This window comes from Canis aureus, chromosome X (genome assembly GCF_053574225.1).
Source record: "Canis aureus isolate CA01 chromosome X, VMU_Caureus_v.1.0, whole genome shotgun sequence".
Taxonomy (NCBI): Eukaryota; Metazoa; Chordata; class Mammalia; order Carnivora; family Canidae; genus Canis; species Canis aureus.
The window spans coordinates 70,325,240-70,341,583 of NC_135649.1; positions in this window are offsets into that span (position 1 = coordinate 70,325,240).

Below are 16,344 nucleotides of genomic sequence, written 5' to 3' on the forward strand. Positions count from 1 at the left end.
TCCACACTTCATTCCTCTTTTTTGGCTGATTAATATTCTATTGTATGAATATGCCATAGTTTGGTTATCCATACATCCAGTGAGGGACATTTAAATGGTTTCCAACTGTTGGCCATTGTGAATGGTACTGCTATGAACACTCATATACAAGTTTTTGCATGAACATATTTCATTCTCTTGAGTATATAGCTAGGAACAGAATTGCTGGGTCAAATGGTGACTCTATGTCTAACCTTTTGAAGAACTCTCAGTCTGTCTTTCAAAGGGCCTCTGTCCACCGTTTTGGTAAGATCTTATTTATTCATTCATGAGAGACACACAGAGGCAGAGACATAGGCAGAGGGAGAAGCAGCCTCGCTGCAGAGAAGCCTGTTGCAGGACTCAATCCCAGGACCCCGGGATCATGACCCGAGCTGAAGGCAGATGCTCAACCACTGAGCCACCCGGGTGCCCTTTCTGTCCACCTTTTTTTTAAGATTTTATTTATTCATTCATGAGAGACAGAGAGAGAGAGAAGCAGAGACTCAGGCAGAGGGAGAAGTAGGCTCCATGCTGGGAGGCCGATGTGGGACTCCATCCCGGGTCTCCAGGAACCCGCACTGGGCCTAAGGCTGCGCTAAACTGCTAAGCCACCCAGGCTGCCCTGCTGTCCACCTTTTTAATGTTGTTTTACCTCTTCTCCTCTTAACTATTGCTGGTATTTTCTAAATTTCCATTTCCAGCTCAGGTTTCTCTACTGCACATCTCTACTTGGACATCCCACAGGCTTGTCAAACTAACATTTCAGAATGGAACTCATTATCTCTTTCCTGCCCTTATTGTATTTCCTCTTTCTCCCATGTTGCCAATCCCAGTGCATGTCTCCCTAATCTATCCAGTTGCCCATATACCAGACAAATACCAGTCTCTTTTCCTCTCTCATTCTTCACATTCTAATTCATCACCAAATTCTAAAGGTCCTCTCTTCTCAATAACTCTCTCATTCATCTCCTCTTCTTCATCTTCATTTCCCAATGCTCCAGGTAAGGTCTCATTTTGCCCAAAACAGTAATCTTTCATCTAACTTTTAATTTCACTATCCTTCAAAATCATCCTAAATATTACTGCTAATGTAATAAGCCACTTTCATGCTCAAAATTTCTTAGTAAGATGCCCTGGACGGTAGAACTAAATTTACCTTTTTTGAGAGACAAACACAGAGACAGACTCTTCACTATAGAGAATGAATTGATGGTCACCAGAGGGGAGATGGATAGGGGAATGGGTGAAATAGGTGATGGTGAGGGATTAAGGAGTGTACTTGTACTTGCACCAGGTGATGTATGAAATTATTGAATCACCATATTGTACACCTAAAACTAATATTACAATGTGTATTACCTATACTGGAATTAAAATTAAAAACTTAATAGAAAAATTTACGTTCTGTGTTACCTATGGTAACAGGTAATGCTCCAGGAGTACTAAATTAGGTATGCTCTGTCATACCTCTGTATTTTACACATGCTGTTTTCTCTGCCTTGAAGACTATCCCCATGCTTGTACTCTGAGTGCATTTCTACTCATTCTTCAGAGCCCAGATTAAATGCTACCTCCTCTGTGGATTCCTCAGGTAAACTTTGGTCTCACTTATCCCATATTCCCAATGAACCTATATGTGTATATCTTTACTAGAGACTTTATTAGAAATGATGTTTTCTTAACTATCTCCTAGACTGAAAGATAGTTGAGGGAAGGGACTATATAATTTCATCTCTGAATATCCAGCTCCTAACTGAGTGACCAGTGTCCAGTGTCTGGCACAAAGATACACACACTGAAGAAGGAAAAAAAGTATGCTTTATTGACTTTATTGACTCTGACCACCTGCTCAGGGCCAAGAATGTTAAACACTTTGTATATGATCTCATTTAATCCTCACAGAATCCCTACCTGGTATCTCTATCTTAAAAACGAGGAAATTGGCACTGAGATTTGGTAACATGCACAATTTCCCATATATAGTCAAAGCACAGGGAAAAGAGAGAGAAAAAAGAATTGAATCTCCCTAGGGGTAGTCTTTCCTCAGAAGGGCCCCAACCTGAATCCTCACCAGCTTCATCTTACCTTTAGGCTCAGAGCCCTCAAATTATGTCCTGTCTACAGACCATAGTCATCTCTATCCCCTTTCCATGAGGGAAAAGTCCAGGAAGGAGCTTTAAACTTCAGAGAAACACCACTTCTTGATCTACCTCAAATTCATCTTCTCAAGACTTCAAGTGGCCCATAATGGCCACCTCCATTTCTCCCCTTTAGGATATTAATAATCTTCCTAGGTGTTATGATTCATCTGTGGCCAATTGCCTTTTTGCTTGAATTGATCTGAAACAAGGTGGGGGTTTTCAAAAGGAACTTTTCACAGAAGCTAAGGGGAACACAACAATTTTTTTAAATTACAAAACCCTAGAAATAAATGAGGTTACAGAAGATTGATTCCTTTTCCTAATGAAACTCAGATTTTTTTCATTGATGGGCTTGGCTGGCACAGTTTATAGGGCACTCAATCCCTATTCCTATTCTTGGCCTCAATCCTGTCTCGGTTGGATGCTCAACCATACTACTCAGACTCATTGCCTTGAAAGTTTGGGTTTATCCCACCATTAGGGCTGGTGGGATTTTCTGTCTTTTCCAGAACCTGCTTCATTAATTTAGCTTTGAGGGGGTGATATGGGGAACATTTCCAGATTGCCTCCTGGTCCAGGGAAAGTCTGTACTTGTCCTAAGTAGCTTTTCTGGTCCCCTGAGAGAAATACCCTGGTTCCTGGTCCAATGAGTGATGAAAGCACTTCCTCAGGTAGCCCTAGAGAGGCCTTTCTTGCATTACAGGTGTTTCTGTAACTCCTTTTATAGAGCCTTTATGGCTCTGGTCCATGAACAGCCCATCTTCACCTTCACTCCGGCCTGTTTCTCTTGGTCCCTTTTGGTTTTCCTAAAGCATATCAGGGGTAGACACCTCTGAGAATGGTGGTTGGGCTCACAACAGCACTCCTGTGACAGTCACTACTTATTGTCTACCTGATAACTGTTTCTACACTCCTTTTACTAACAGATGGAAATATGCTGTATCCTTGATAACGAATTAACCACTCCCAGAACTCTATATCCCTCAACATTTTATTGACAATAGATTTCCCTTATAGCTTAAGTCACTTTTTGATATGTTTTCTATTAATTGCAGCTGAAAGCATCTCTGGGAATGCCCCAATTCCCAGACCCAGTGGCAAGTCGGACCTATGTTATATAACCCTGTCCTCCCTCCCTCATGTATTTTTCCAAGGTTTAGAAATCTGTTCCAAGTTGTTCAATCAACTTCACTCTGGGGAATTTAAAACTGATAATGGGAGACACAAAGCATTGGAACCAGTCATTGGAGCTGAATCCCACAGGTGGCAGTGTTCTAATGAGGAAGAGTCAGAGACTTCTTACAGAGCTGTTCTGGTTCCTGCTCTTCCTGAGGACAACTCTTCCTTTTGTTGCTTGCAACCAAAAGAGCCTTAGATAATTATATCTACCTGATTAGACATTAGTACTACTCTACCCTTTTGTGACACACAGCTGTTTTTCCAGTCCTGAGATTACAAATTGCTTTCATTTCTATGTCAGTGTTGATCCATTGCCTAGAGTACTCAGTTAAGAAGGACTTTCAGGTAGAGTTAGCATTGAAGTTGGGTCCTAATGACCAATTAGCAATGTTCACAACAGGTGGAAGAGTGGTTAAGTGGTACTATGTATTTGTAGTAGTTCTGTGATACCAACTATTTGTAGAACCTATCTAGCCTTTTCTAGAACTTTTCTAAGTTTTTCTCTCTGGTAGCCTATATGGTCTCTTTCTGAAGCCTGTCCATTAGCCTAGCTCACTATCACAACTTTGTGACCTTGGCCAAATCACTTTCCTTTTCTGAGCTCTAGTTCCTTGAGTATAAAATAATAGAGGTTGGATCATATGATCATTAGGTCCTTCCTAGTTCTACAATTCAGATCAGGCCTTTTCAAAGTTCAGTTGTATACTCCTTTTCTTTTCCTGTTTTGAAACTCACTCCACTCCCCCTATTATAGCACTCTCTGAGATCCAGTGTCTGAGGAACCCCTCCCATTAGTCTATTGGTAGAGGAGAGAGGATTGACAAACCTTGAGCCCAGTGAATTATCAGATTTTTCCCAGTTCTGGTTATGAACTCTACTCACTTCCCCAGGGTTTCTCTGTTGATTCATTCAGGTGCCCCTCTCCTATCCTTGGGAATGACCTTCCAGAATTTTATCTATTTTTGCAATAGAAAAATACTTCACATGCTGAGTTATAGTAATAGCCAATATTCATCAACAGTAAAAGGGTTGCTCTCTCATGCCCTCCTTCCCCTGCCCCACCTCATAGGCCACCCCAGTCAGGCCCTCACCACACTCCTTGGCTACCACTGTACCTCCCCTGCCTCTGTCCCTTCAGACACAGTTCTGCATTTCCTGATGATTCCCTTTCTTACATCCCAACTGTCTGTACCTCTCCCCTTCACCCTAAACTAGGTTCTGGCCTTTGGTAGCAACCTAGTCTTTACCTTCTCCCCACTCTGTCACCCCAGCGCAGTCTCATTGCCCCCTTCACAGGCCTCTCCCTCTGCAGCTGTTACAGTCTAAATAAATACACACACAAAAATACCACATGTATTAAAGTGAAGCTCTTGTTGGACAACTGCAGATTTCCCTGGGCAGGATTTCAGTGTGATTTTCTCAGGGTTCTTATGGAGTCTGAGTTCCTGCCCAGACCCAACCCGCCCCCACCCCAGATGTCTGGGGTCTGTAGGAAACCAGAGGCCTAGCCAGTCCAAGAAGACCAGCTCCCTAAAACTTCCTTGTCTACCAGTCAGGGGCCAAAGGAACAGAGAAAGCAGAAGAAAGTCAGCCCAATGCAACAGGGAGCAGGCAGCTTGCCCTGAAGGGGAGTTTAACTCAGAATTGGAGGCCTGACAGCAGACAGCCAAGCTCCCCTTCACTGAAGCATAAACCAATCTTGTAAATAAACACATAAACAGATTACCAATGAGTCTGGAAGGGCTGCTAAAGGGCTGGAGAGCTGAGCTGTCCCCAGCCCCACCCTTGGCATTCCCCCAAAACTTAGGCCCCAGCTTTGCCCAGGAGGGCCTGGAAGAGGGATTGGGTGTCCAAAGCCCAGGCCCCACCCAGTCTCTCAGTTGCTGAGGGAAGCCCTGAGTGTGGCCACTGTGGCCCCTTTCTCCTTGGCTTCTCCACCTGGAATCCCACTCCAAGTCTTTTTGCTTCTCAAGTCTGGTCTCCCTAGTGAACTTCTGCCATCTCTTGCCAGTATTTCAATGCTCCCAGTCATTTTCCCAATACTCCTCAAGTATATTTACCACCACATGCTTCCCTCTCCAGGCCTCCTTTCCAAATACCTGCTCTGAACCTTGAAAATGGCCCCAGATAACACTCACTTCATCTCCCCCCTTCCTACTCTTACTCTCTCAGAGGCCCAGGTAGAATCTTTATTTTAAGTTGTTTGGGCCTCAGTTTGTCCCCAGATGCTGAGAGCTCCACCCACGCTTCACAAGCATCCTTGAAGAATGACTGCATAGTATGGAGCAGAGCTGCTGTACCCAGGCTCTGGGCCTCAGAGAGATTTTCCCAGCCTGTACCTTTCTCTCAATGCCCTTTTCTGCCACTCCCATCACAACCATTTGGAAATGGCACCAGCATGCAGGTGCTGAGAAGGGCCCAAGGGAATTCTGATCACAAGGCAGAGTGTTTGCATCAGATTTGGCCAGAGGGAGAGAATGCTGCCTCTGGTCCAGACTGGAAGTTCCATAGCTTTGTCTGTGCTCACTGCTATATCCTCAAGGCCTAGCAGTGTCTGGTACATAAGAGGCACTCAACAAATATGTAGAAAAGTGTATGTGTAAAAATCTAGATGAATATGGCTTATAGCAACAAACTTGTAGGGCCTGGGATGGGACCTCCTCATATGACTAAAATCCCAAAGCCTCAATATTAGTTTTCTATGGCTGCCATACACGTATATAGAAACTTAGCAGCTTAAAACAATACCTATTTATTAATTCACAGTTGTGTTGGTCTGGAAGTTTGGATGGGCTCCACTGGGTTCTCTTCTCAGGGTCTTATAAAATCAAGATTAAGGTTTCAGCTGCCCTAGGCTCTATCTGGAGACTGGGAGTAAGTCTCCACACTGATTTATGTTGGCAAAACCTACTTTCCCTTGTGGCTGTAGGTCTAAGGCCCACCCCATTTCTTTGTGGGCTGCTCACTGCTTTGAGAGAGGTCACCTGCATTTCTTCTCATCTGCCTTACTCCATCTTCAAACCAGAGACAATGTGTCAGCTTCAATTTCTTCTTCCTTCCTCTTCTGCCACCAGATGGAGAAAGTTCTCTGCTTTTAACGGATCATGTAATTAGACTAGGGCCATCCAGAAAATCTCCTTTTTAAAAAAAAATTGTGGAGAAATATACATAACTTAAAATGCATTGTTTTAAACATTTTTAAGTGTACAATTCAGTGTCATTAAGCACATTTGTATTGTACAACCATCACCACTATTGATCTACAAAACTTATGTATCATTACAAACTGAAATTCTATATCCATTAAACAATGATTACCCATTTCTTCTTCCCTCAGCTCCTGGAAACCACTATTTTAACTTTCTGTCTCTGTGAATTTGACTTCTCTAAGTACTTTATATAAATGAAATCACACAATATTTGTGTTTTTTTGTGATTGACTTCTTTCATTTAGCATAATGTCTTCAAGGTTTATCCATGTTATAGCATGTGTCAGAATTTCCTTCCTTTTAAGGCTGAATAATAATAATCCATTCTCTCTCTCTCTCTCTCTCTCTCTCTCTCTCTTTTTAAACATTTTATTGGGCAGCCCAGGTGGCTCAACAGTTTAGCGCCGCCTTTAGCCCAGGGTGTGATCCTGGAGACCCGAGATCGAGTCCCACATCAGGCTTCCTGCATTTATTTATTTGTTCATGAGAGACACAGAGAGAGAGGCAGAGACACAGGCAGAGGGAGAAGCAGGTTCCCTGTGGGGAGCCTCATGTGGGACTTGATTCCAGGACCCCAGGATCATGTCCTGAGCTGAAGGCAGATGCTCAGCCACTGAGCCACCCAGGACCCCTTACTCTCTCTTTTTAAAGGTCACCTGGACCATATAATTTAACACAACCATGAAAGCAGTATCTCATCACATTTACAGGTTCTTGGAATAAGAATATTGACTCCTGGGGCCATTCTTAGAAATTCTACCTACCACAATCTTTAATTCAGGAATGTTGAATGTTGCTATCATCTACCCAGAACAAAGGAAATCAGTGTGTATAATAGCTAGAGCATGCATTGGACCTGGTGAAGGTGGATGGTATAGGGAATGCGCTGAGAGATGATCCAGTGGGAAATAGCATTAGTGTTTATTGAATACCCACTATGTACTAGGTGCTAATAGGTGTATTACATGCATTATTTCATTAAATCTAACAGCACCCATGAAAAATATGTATTCTAATCTTCATTTACAGTTGATAGGTTCAGAGAGTTTAAATGACTCTTCCAAGATCTCACAACCAGTAAGAGGAAACAGGTGCCTAACACCAAAGTCCATGCTCTTGCCACTATACCATAGCACCTTCCAATACTGGAAATAAGGATGGTCACACTTATGAGGGCATGACTGATGGCTCTTGTCTCCACTTCTCCCCAACCTTATCCATCTGTACTGGAATAGTATTTGTGAATTTTGGCTGCACAGCGGAAGGTAATTGTTATGGGCTAAATGTTTCTGTCTCTCCAAAATTCATATGATGATGCCCTAACCATCAATGCAACTATATTTGGAGATAGTACCTGTGTAGAGGTAATGAAGGTTAAATGAGGTCATAAGTGTGGGGCCCTAATCCCATAGGCTGCTGCTGTACTCATAAGAAGAGGAGGTGACCCCAAAGCTTTCTCTCTCTCTCTTTCTCCTTCACTTTTGCATTCTCTCTCTCTGCTATAATAGGACAGTAGTAAGAAGGCAGCCATCTACAACCCAGAAAGACATTCTTTTCCAGGAACCAAATTAGCTGGCACCTTGATCTTGGACTTCCTAGCCTCCAGAGCTGTGGGGAAATAAATTTCTGTTGTTTAAACTGTGCAGATTGTGGTATTTTGTTATGGCAGCCTGAGTAGACTAAGAGAGTGCATAATATACAGCAGCAGAAGGCAAGATCAAAAGAAAGTTCTTTTCCCACCTCATATGTACAATCCTACTCTAGGTCTTTGACCTTTCTGGCATTCACTGAGAGCCACCCTGGGTGTCCTGTTGGGTCCCAGTTCTGGAGACTAGCAGGATAGGGGAAAGGACCAGTTTCTGAGACTCAGGCTGGCCTAAGGTAGCTGCCTGTAATTGGTCAGGGCTGTTGGAACAGCTGGGGCCCTGGGTGTGAGGCCACCTCTCTAGGCAGGGCCAGGAAAGCTGCAAGTGGAATTAGCTACAGATGAAAATCTGAAGCAGGAAGCAGGGCAAGTGCATAGTGCCATCAATGTGCAATTCATTTGTGAATGTGAGCAGCATATTTGGGATGTGACAGATGACTGCAGGGTCAAGCAGCCAGCAGAGCTGGGTTGGTTTGGAGGCAGTTCAAGACTCTAAACTGAAAAAAACATATTTTTGGGGAAAGACCATTAGCATCTGTTTTAACTCGTAGCCTGGCTCCTCCCCACTGATGTTGCTGGTTTCTTTTGTCACAATGTATGGGTCCCAACTGTGTCCCCTGGAAACAAAACTCCTAGTTGTTCAACGCCATCTCACTCTTGGGGCTGTGGCTTGGTTATGTATTACTGTGTAACAAATTACCACAAATGTAGTGGATTAAAACAACATAAATTTATTATCTCACGGTTTTCATGCATCAGAAGTTTGGGCACAGCTTAGCTGGATTCTTTGCTCAGGATTTCACTAGGTTGAAATCAAGGTGTTCACAGGGCTCCAATCTCATCTGGAGCTTGGAGTTCTCTACTAAGAGCACTGGCTGTTGGCAGAATTTTGTTCCTTGCCATTGTAGAGCTTAAGTGTACATTTTTTAATGGCTGTTGGCCAGGGATTACTCTCAGCTCCTAGAGGCCCTGAGGTCCTTGCCACACAACTCTTTCCACGGGCAGCTCACAACATGGTTGTTTGCTTCTACAATGCCAAAAAGAGAGCATCTGCTGAGGCTTCCCTTCTCCCCCTCATTCCTCCCTTTCTTCCTCCATTCCTTCCTCCCTCATTTTTAACTTTTTACTTATTTATTCATGAGAGATAGAGAGAGAGGCAGAGACACAGGCAGAGAGAGAAGCAGGCTCCATGCAGGGAGCCTGATGTGGGACTTGACCCCGGGACTCCGGAATCACGCCCGGGGCCAAAGGCAGGCACTTAACCGCTGAGCCACCCAGGCGTCCCTCTTCTAAAAGTTTTATAGTTTTACGTTTTATATTGAAATCTATTACCCACTTTGAGTTAATTTTTATATAAGGTACAAAGTTTATAAGGTCAAGTTTTGTTTTGTTTTGTTTGCCTATGAATGTCCAAACACAGCAACATCAATTGTTGAAAATATTTCTTGTTTCTTTTAAGGGCTCACTCAGTTAAGTCAGGCCCACCTGGGATAATCATCCTTTTGATTTACCCAAAATCAACTGAATATGGACCTTCATTATATTTGAAACATCTCTTTTCCCATATGGTATCATAGTTATGGGATTGATAGCCCATCATATTTAATGATCCTACCCACACTTAGAGGGAGGCAATTATATAAGGATTTGTGGCTCATTGGGGGTGCCATCCTAGAATTCTGTACATGTTGGGAACAACCATTCACACCCAGCTTTTCCTCCCCTGGGTTTCAGAAATGGCCTAGCCCTAGAGTCTTGTCCAAGTGAGGATTGGCAGGTATGGAAAGTCCCATATAGAGTTGAGAGCAGTTATGGGTACATGTGTACATGCCAATGGTAGGTACTAGTACACTGCATATGCTAAGCACCAAGCAAAATGTGATTTGGTTATTCCTTCCCATAGTTAGGGCTGGATGCCCTCATCTGAACTAAATAGCTTTGATGGTGAGGTATAGCATGGGGTGGAGGAAGGGCACTACTACATGAATCTTTTCTTTTAAAATAGAGCTTGGTTTAGCGAACTCAGAGCAGAAGGTTGTCATAGGCCCAATTAATGTCAGCAATGCCTATTCTCTCTTGCAATCTATTTTCTTTTTTTTAAAATTTTTATTTATTTATGATAGTCACACAGAGAGAGAGAGAGAGAGAGAGAGAGAGAGAGAGGCAGAGACATAGGCAGAGGGAGAAGCAGGCTCCATGCACCGGGAGCCCGACGTGGGATTCAATCCCGGGTCTCCAGGATTGCGCCCTGCGCCAAAGGCAGGCGCCAAACCACTGCGCCACCCAGGGATCCCGCAGTCTATTTTCTAACCTTCACCAGAGTCCATATTCTGTCACTGACATTCAGCTAATAAGCAGTGTTGGAAGCCTAAAGGTAAAATTCTTTTAGTTGTGATTTTTTTTTTTTTTAGCTGTGGGATTCCTTTTGTCCATTTGCACCTTTTATCTCTCTGATTGCTTCTTCTCAGTTCTCATTGGTTTTTATGTGTATTGCAAAAATTGGCAGATTTGAAAGTCTTGTCCTTAGCCCTCATCACTTCTCTCTATATATGCCTTTTCCCTAGATAGCTTCATACTGAGGACTCCCAAAACTCTATGTCCAATCAAGCTTTTTGGCTGAATTCTAGATCATCTATTGTATCTCTCTTTCTCCTTAAATTTTGCATGCCCCCAAACAAGTTCACTGGCTTTCTGAATCCTCTCCTATCAAACTATGAAATCAGAGCCCAGTGATTTTCATCTTTGTTAGTTCCACCATTATTCACTCACTCTGTCACAACAGAAACCTGGGTGTAGTTATCTAGAGTGTCTTCTCTCCCTCAACTCTCACATCATCAAGTTCTATTAATTCTACTCCCTAAATGGCTCTCCAGTGTGGCTCTTGTCCATTGCTACTGCTTTCATTCAGGTCTTTATTTCTCATCATGACTAGTGATCCTACTGCCTCCTAATTTCTCAGCCTGTCTGGAGTCTTACTCCTCAATGATTGCTTCATCCCATAGCCAGAGTGATGAAAAGCCTTTAGAATAGTATCTGGGACATAGTAGATACAGCAAAGCTTCGTTGAATGAATGGATGTCCAAATGCTCCCTGGGGTGCCATACAAAGCCTTTTCTATTTTCCAGCCTCATTTTCTGTCTTGCAATTTAGGTTCTAGCTAGGGAGTGCAAGAGCAGATCTCACAACAGGTCTTCTGATTCCAAGTTTGAATCAGCTATAGCCCAGCAGCCCTTTCAACCTCATTTCATGAAAGTCTTAAAAAAACCTTCTGCTAGGAGCATTTGGATGCAGTACCAATTGGAGGCAAGAGGACAGACAATATGACCTCCCTTTGTCACTTCCCATAAGGGAATGCTATGATATTACATCCAGAAAGGAAGGAATGGGGTAGATTCTTTAGACGTCTAAAGTATGGAAGAATTCAGATAATAATTTTTGCATATATTAATTCATTCATTTACTCAACAAAAATTTACTCTGTGCCAGGCTCCATGCCAGGCCTTGAGGGTATGATCATGGGCTCCACTGTCTTCAGGAGTATTGATGGACAATGATGGGAGCTTATGACATATTGGGAAATGGAAGTCATGCCTGTGGAGAATGACTTTGGTGGTAGTGGAGAGAGCATCTCCCATGCCCAGGAAGGATGGCCAAAGAGCTGCTGCAGGATGTGTCCTGGCCCACTGCTTCACCAGGACAATGGGACATCATAAGATGTTGGGCAAAGAGGAAATCCTGAGTCTGGAACAAAAGATTATTGCTTTAGCTGCTCACTCCTTGCTCTAACCATCCCTTAGAGCAGCAATTATCCCCATATCCCTGAATACCTAGGATGTGGCCAACTCAACCTTCTTAGCAGTACGCAAGATGGGTAGCTGCACAAACTTCTTTGGGAAGATGTTATTGTGTGGAATGGAATATGTACACCAAGAGACAAGTTACCCAGGATTCTCCTCAGTCTTAGTTTTCCTCCATAAGCATCTAGCTCTTCACTGGTGACTTACCCAGGTGCCCTAAAATAAGGGTCTTTTATCCAGAATCTTGACAGAATTTCCTTGACACTATTTGAAAAAATACACCAGATAATGCTGCCAGCATTGTCAGTGGAGAAAGATTGGCCTCTCATACAGTTGACCTGTGAGCACTAAAGCAGGCAGCAAAGATCAAAGCTGCAAAACTTAGCCAGTGGAGGAATGTCTGGACTGTGACCCTGTGCCTTCTCCTCAGGGGTCTGAGCCAGACTCCTAGGCTGGCCTCCTCTGTGCCCCTCTCCCTCCCCCCACCCCCCTTTCTGGACAGGGCTGTACCAGACCAAGAAGACACTGCCCCAGGGGCTCATAAGCTGAGTGAGACAGTCCAATTATCTTCAATTTATGGACCTAAATTGGAGTGAGTTCAGAAAAGAGCAACCTGAACAATTAAAGGACTGGAGGCCTCACTCAGCTTCTGGGGCAAGATAAAAGGCAGGAGGTCTGAGGCAGCAGTAGTGATTTCAGGAGGAGTGGTGACTAAGGGGAAGGGCCCACAAGAATGCCTGCCAGCAAATGAGTGTTGAAGCAAGTGAACACCTGGGAAGGAGGGGGTGAAATGAGTGGGAGCAAGGCAAGGGAGGTGAGCCCCCAGTAAGGGCAGGCAAGAGGCTGAAAGCTCAGATCCAGCTTCTGGGAGTCAAGCAAGTGATAAATTACTTTAGCAAGTAATAAATTCTGGCTTTCCTAGCCCAGGCCCTGACTTGAGGGAATCTCAGGAAGCACCAGAGAACAGAGAAGCAGGAGGGTGGTGCCTCTGACAGAAGAAAAGCCTAGATCTAAAGCCTGTTGAAAGCTCAGGCTCCATAGAGGATCATATGATGGAGAAAATGGTTTGCTAGGCTGGTTTGGCTCCTGTCCTAGGATATCTGTTCCAGCCCTGTTAAGATCCCACAGGGAAGGATGCTCCTAACCCAACTCAATTCTTCATTTAGATTTTGTATCAATACTTAAGAGGTATAGTGGGCATGGCCTAGTACTGGTTGTCAGTGGGCCTTGCTTCTGGACCAGGCTCTACTTCCATTAAGTTGTGTGATGTTGGGCAAGTCCTGTCCTTTCTCTGGGTCTGTTTTCTCCTCTATCAAATAAGGAGAACCTTTGGAAACAGCTGAACCCACCACCTTTTTTTTTTTTTTTAAAGATTTTATTTATTTATTCATGATAGTCACAGAGAGAGAGAGAGAGAGGCAGAGACACAGGCAGAGAGAGAAGCGGGCTCCATGCAGGGAGCCCGATGTGGGATTCGATCCCGGGTCTCCAGGATCGCGCCCTGGGCCAAAGGCAGGCGCCAAACCGCTGCGCCACCCAGGGATCCCCCACCACCTTTTGATGAGATCTTAAACTGAACCCTACTGTATAAAGCAGATAAAAGCAATTGCTTTGTTAATAGAAACGCGTTTATTAAGTTCAAATTTATGTCATTTACTTTATTGTAAAGTAAATCAATGAGAATGATGGGTCTCTTTTGATCAAATCAATGGTTTGAAATGAATGGTCATAGCTCTTGGTTGCTGTCTGCCAATCTGCCAAGACTTCTGATGTTTACAGAACCCCTAAAGTTCCTCTGTAAAGTTCAAGGGCCCCCATAGAACTCTGAGTGAAAGCTATTACCTCAGTTATCTCCCTATTTCTTCCAACTCAGGTTTTTTAAAAATCTAGACTGTGTATCCCTAGGAGGTGGCTACTCTGTCTCCTTTATCTTGTGTCCCTAGTACTTTGGGACCTTGACACCTGGCCTGGGGCTTTGAAGAGATTTTCCAAAAAAGAAGTGTGTTGGATTGAACTGGGGACCTTTTGTCAGGTAAAGGAGGTGGGCCTTAGTGGGGAGGGTGCCTTACTCAGACACAAGGGCTCTGCTCACTTCAGAGCTCCTTCCCACATGACTGAGAGAAGCACCTGTGGAGAGTGAGGGCTTAGGTTGTGGTCTTTGGGTACATCACTCCTGTAAAGCTCCTTTTCACTTCAGCTGCAGTCTCTAAAAGGTTTCACTTCTGGGTGCCAAAAGGCAGACCAAACCAGGGTTTTTTAGAGGTTGAGCAAAGCCAAGCTGGCCTGAGTAGAGGAGGTGGCCTGGGCAAGAAGGAGAAGAGGGAAACTGATCTGAGTACACTTGGACATGGAATATGACTGTGGAAATGATTTTGTGAAGCAGTTTACTAAACAAAGTATTGGGAACTACAGGTGCCAGGTTGCTTCCCATGCAGCTATCCTTGACTGGCAGGTGATTTCAGGTTGTCTCTCGAGAGACTCTGGTTAGTTTTGTTTGATTATTGTTAATTTTTCTTTTTGTATCCACTGCAGAATTTATTAAAATGAAAACAAAATCAGTTTTATGGTGCAAAATTCCAAAGGAATACGAAGGTATATAGTGAGGAAAAAAGTATCTCTCCTTTCCTGAGTCACATAATATCTTTCCTTAGAGACAACCATGGTCACCAGTTTCTTGATACACAGATCCTTCCACAGATATGTTATAACCGTACTACATTTATATACCAGATATATCTATACAAATTCAAACAAATATATATTTGTATGTATGTGTGTTTTTCTTTTTTTTCTTTTTTGGTATGTGTGTTTTTCTGTTTTTTGTTGACCTCCCACAGAAATGGAAGTATTCTTTACACAATGCTCTTCATGTTCCTTTTAATAGCTGCATAGTATTTCATTGTATGTATGCAATACAATTTATTTAACCTATCTTTTATTGATGACATTTGGGTTCCTTCTAATCATTTCTATTATTCACAATGCTACAATAACTATTCTTTTTTTGTATATTTTTCAATTGGAGCTCAATTTGCCAACATATAGTATAACACCCAGTGCTCATCTTTTTTAAAAATTATTTTATTTATTTATTTGAGAGAGAGAGAGAGAGAGGGAGAATGAGGAGGGGGAGGGGCAGAGGGAGAGGGAGGAGAAGACTCCTTGCTGAGCAGGGAGCCCAACATGAGGCTTAATCCCAGGACACTGGGATCAGGACCTGAGCTAAAGGCAGATGCTTTACTGACCGAGCCAGCCAGGTGCCCCATAACTATTCTTGAACATACATAATTTGGTAGAGGTGTGGGTATATCTACACAGTCTTCGAGCCAGATTTTAAGCCCACCTGTGAGGCTGCAGGAGGGAACACCCTGGAATGCTTCGAGCCAGATTTTAAGCCCACCTGTGAGGCTGCAGGAGGGAACACCCTGGAATGCTTTAGAAGCCTAACTGCCTTCTTTTACCACTTTGTTGCTTTCCTTGACTTTTAAGCTGGTACAACCAAGTACCATTTTGGGACATTAGGAAGGTAGGCAAAGGACTGGTAGGGGGGATCCCTGGGTGGCTCAGCGGTTTGGCGCCTGCCTTTGGCCCGGGGCCCAATCCTGGAGTCCCGGGATCGAGTCCCACGTTGGGCTCCCTGCATGGAGCCTGCTGTGTCTCTGCCTGTGTCTCTGCCTCTCTCTCTCTGTCTATCACGAATAAATAAATAAATCTTTAAAAAAAGGACTGGTAGGAATTTAACTCCCATTGGTTAACAGTGCCTTCTTGGCTAGCAATTCTTCCTTGGTGACATTTTTTGCCCCTTGAACCATTTAAGCAGTGGCCAAATGGCTGACTGGTTTTAGACACCAGGCAGAAAATGGAAATCCATGAAACCAGCTGCATTTAAGGCAGAACATGGCAACTGATACCTAGCTTCAGTTGTATAAACCGGATGGGGAGTTGTGGGGATGGGGCTGACCACGAGAAAACACAGTCCATCTGAAGACAGCAGATTCAGTTTGAGCTGGCAATGGGGCCCAGTACTGTCAGGTCTTCTGAATTTTTAAGAAGCTGGAAATACAGATTTTAGGTGAACTTGTCCCAATTTCTATACCACGATGATAGTAATTGTAACACCCGTAGAGAACTCTCCCCCCAAAAAAATCATTATACTTGGTCTTATCAAATAAATCCTTTTTGTATTTAGCCTCATTAACATGAAAAAAACACCTGTAGAGCACTTACTGTGTGCCAGGTACTGGTCTAAGTGCTTTAGATATCTTAACCTTTGACTGTACCTCTATGAGGTGGAGCACTATTGTTTGCCTCCATTTTACAAATGGGCAGAGTGAAGCACACAGAGTTTAAAT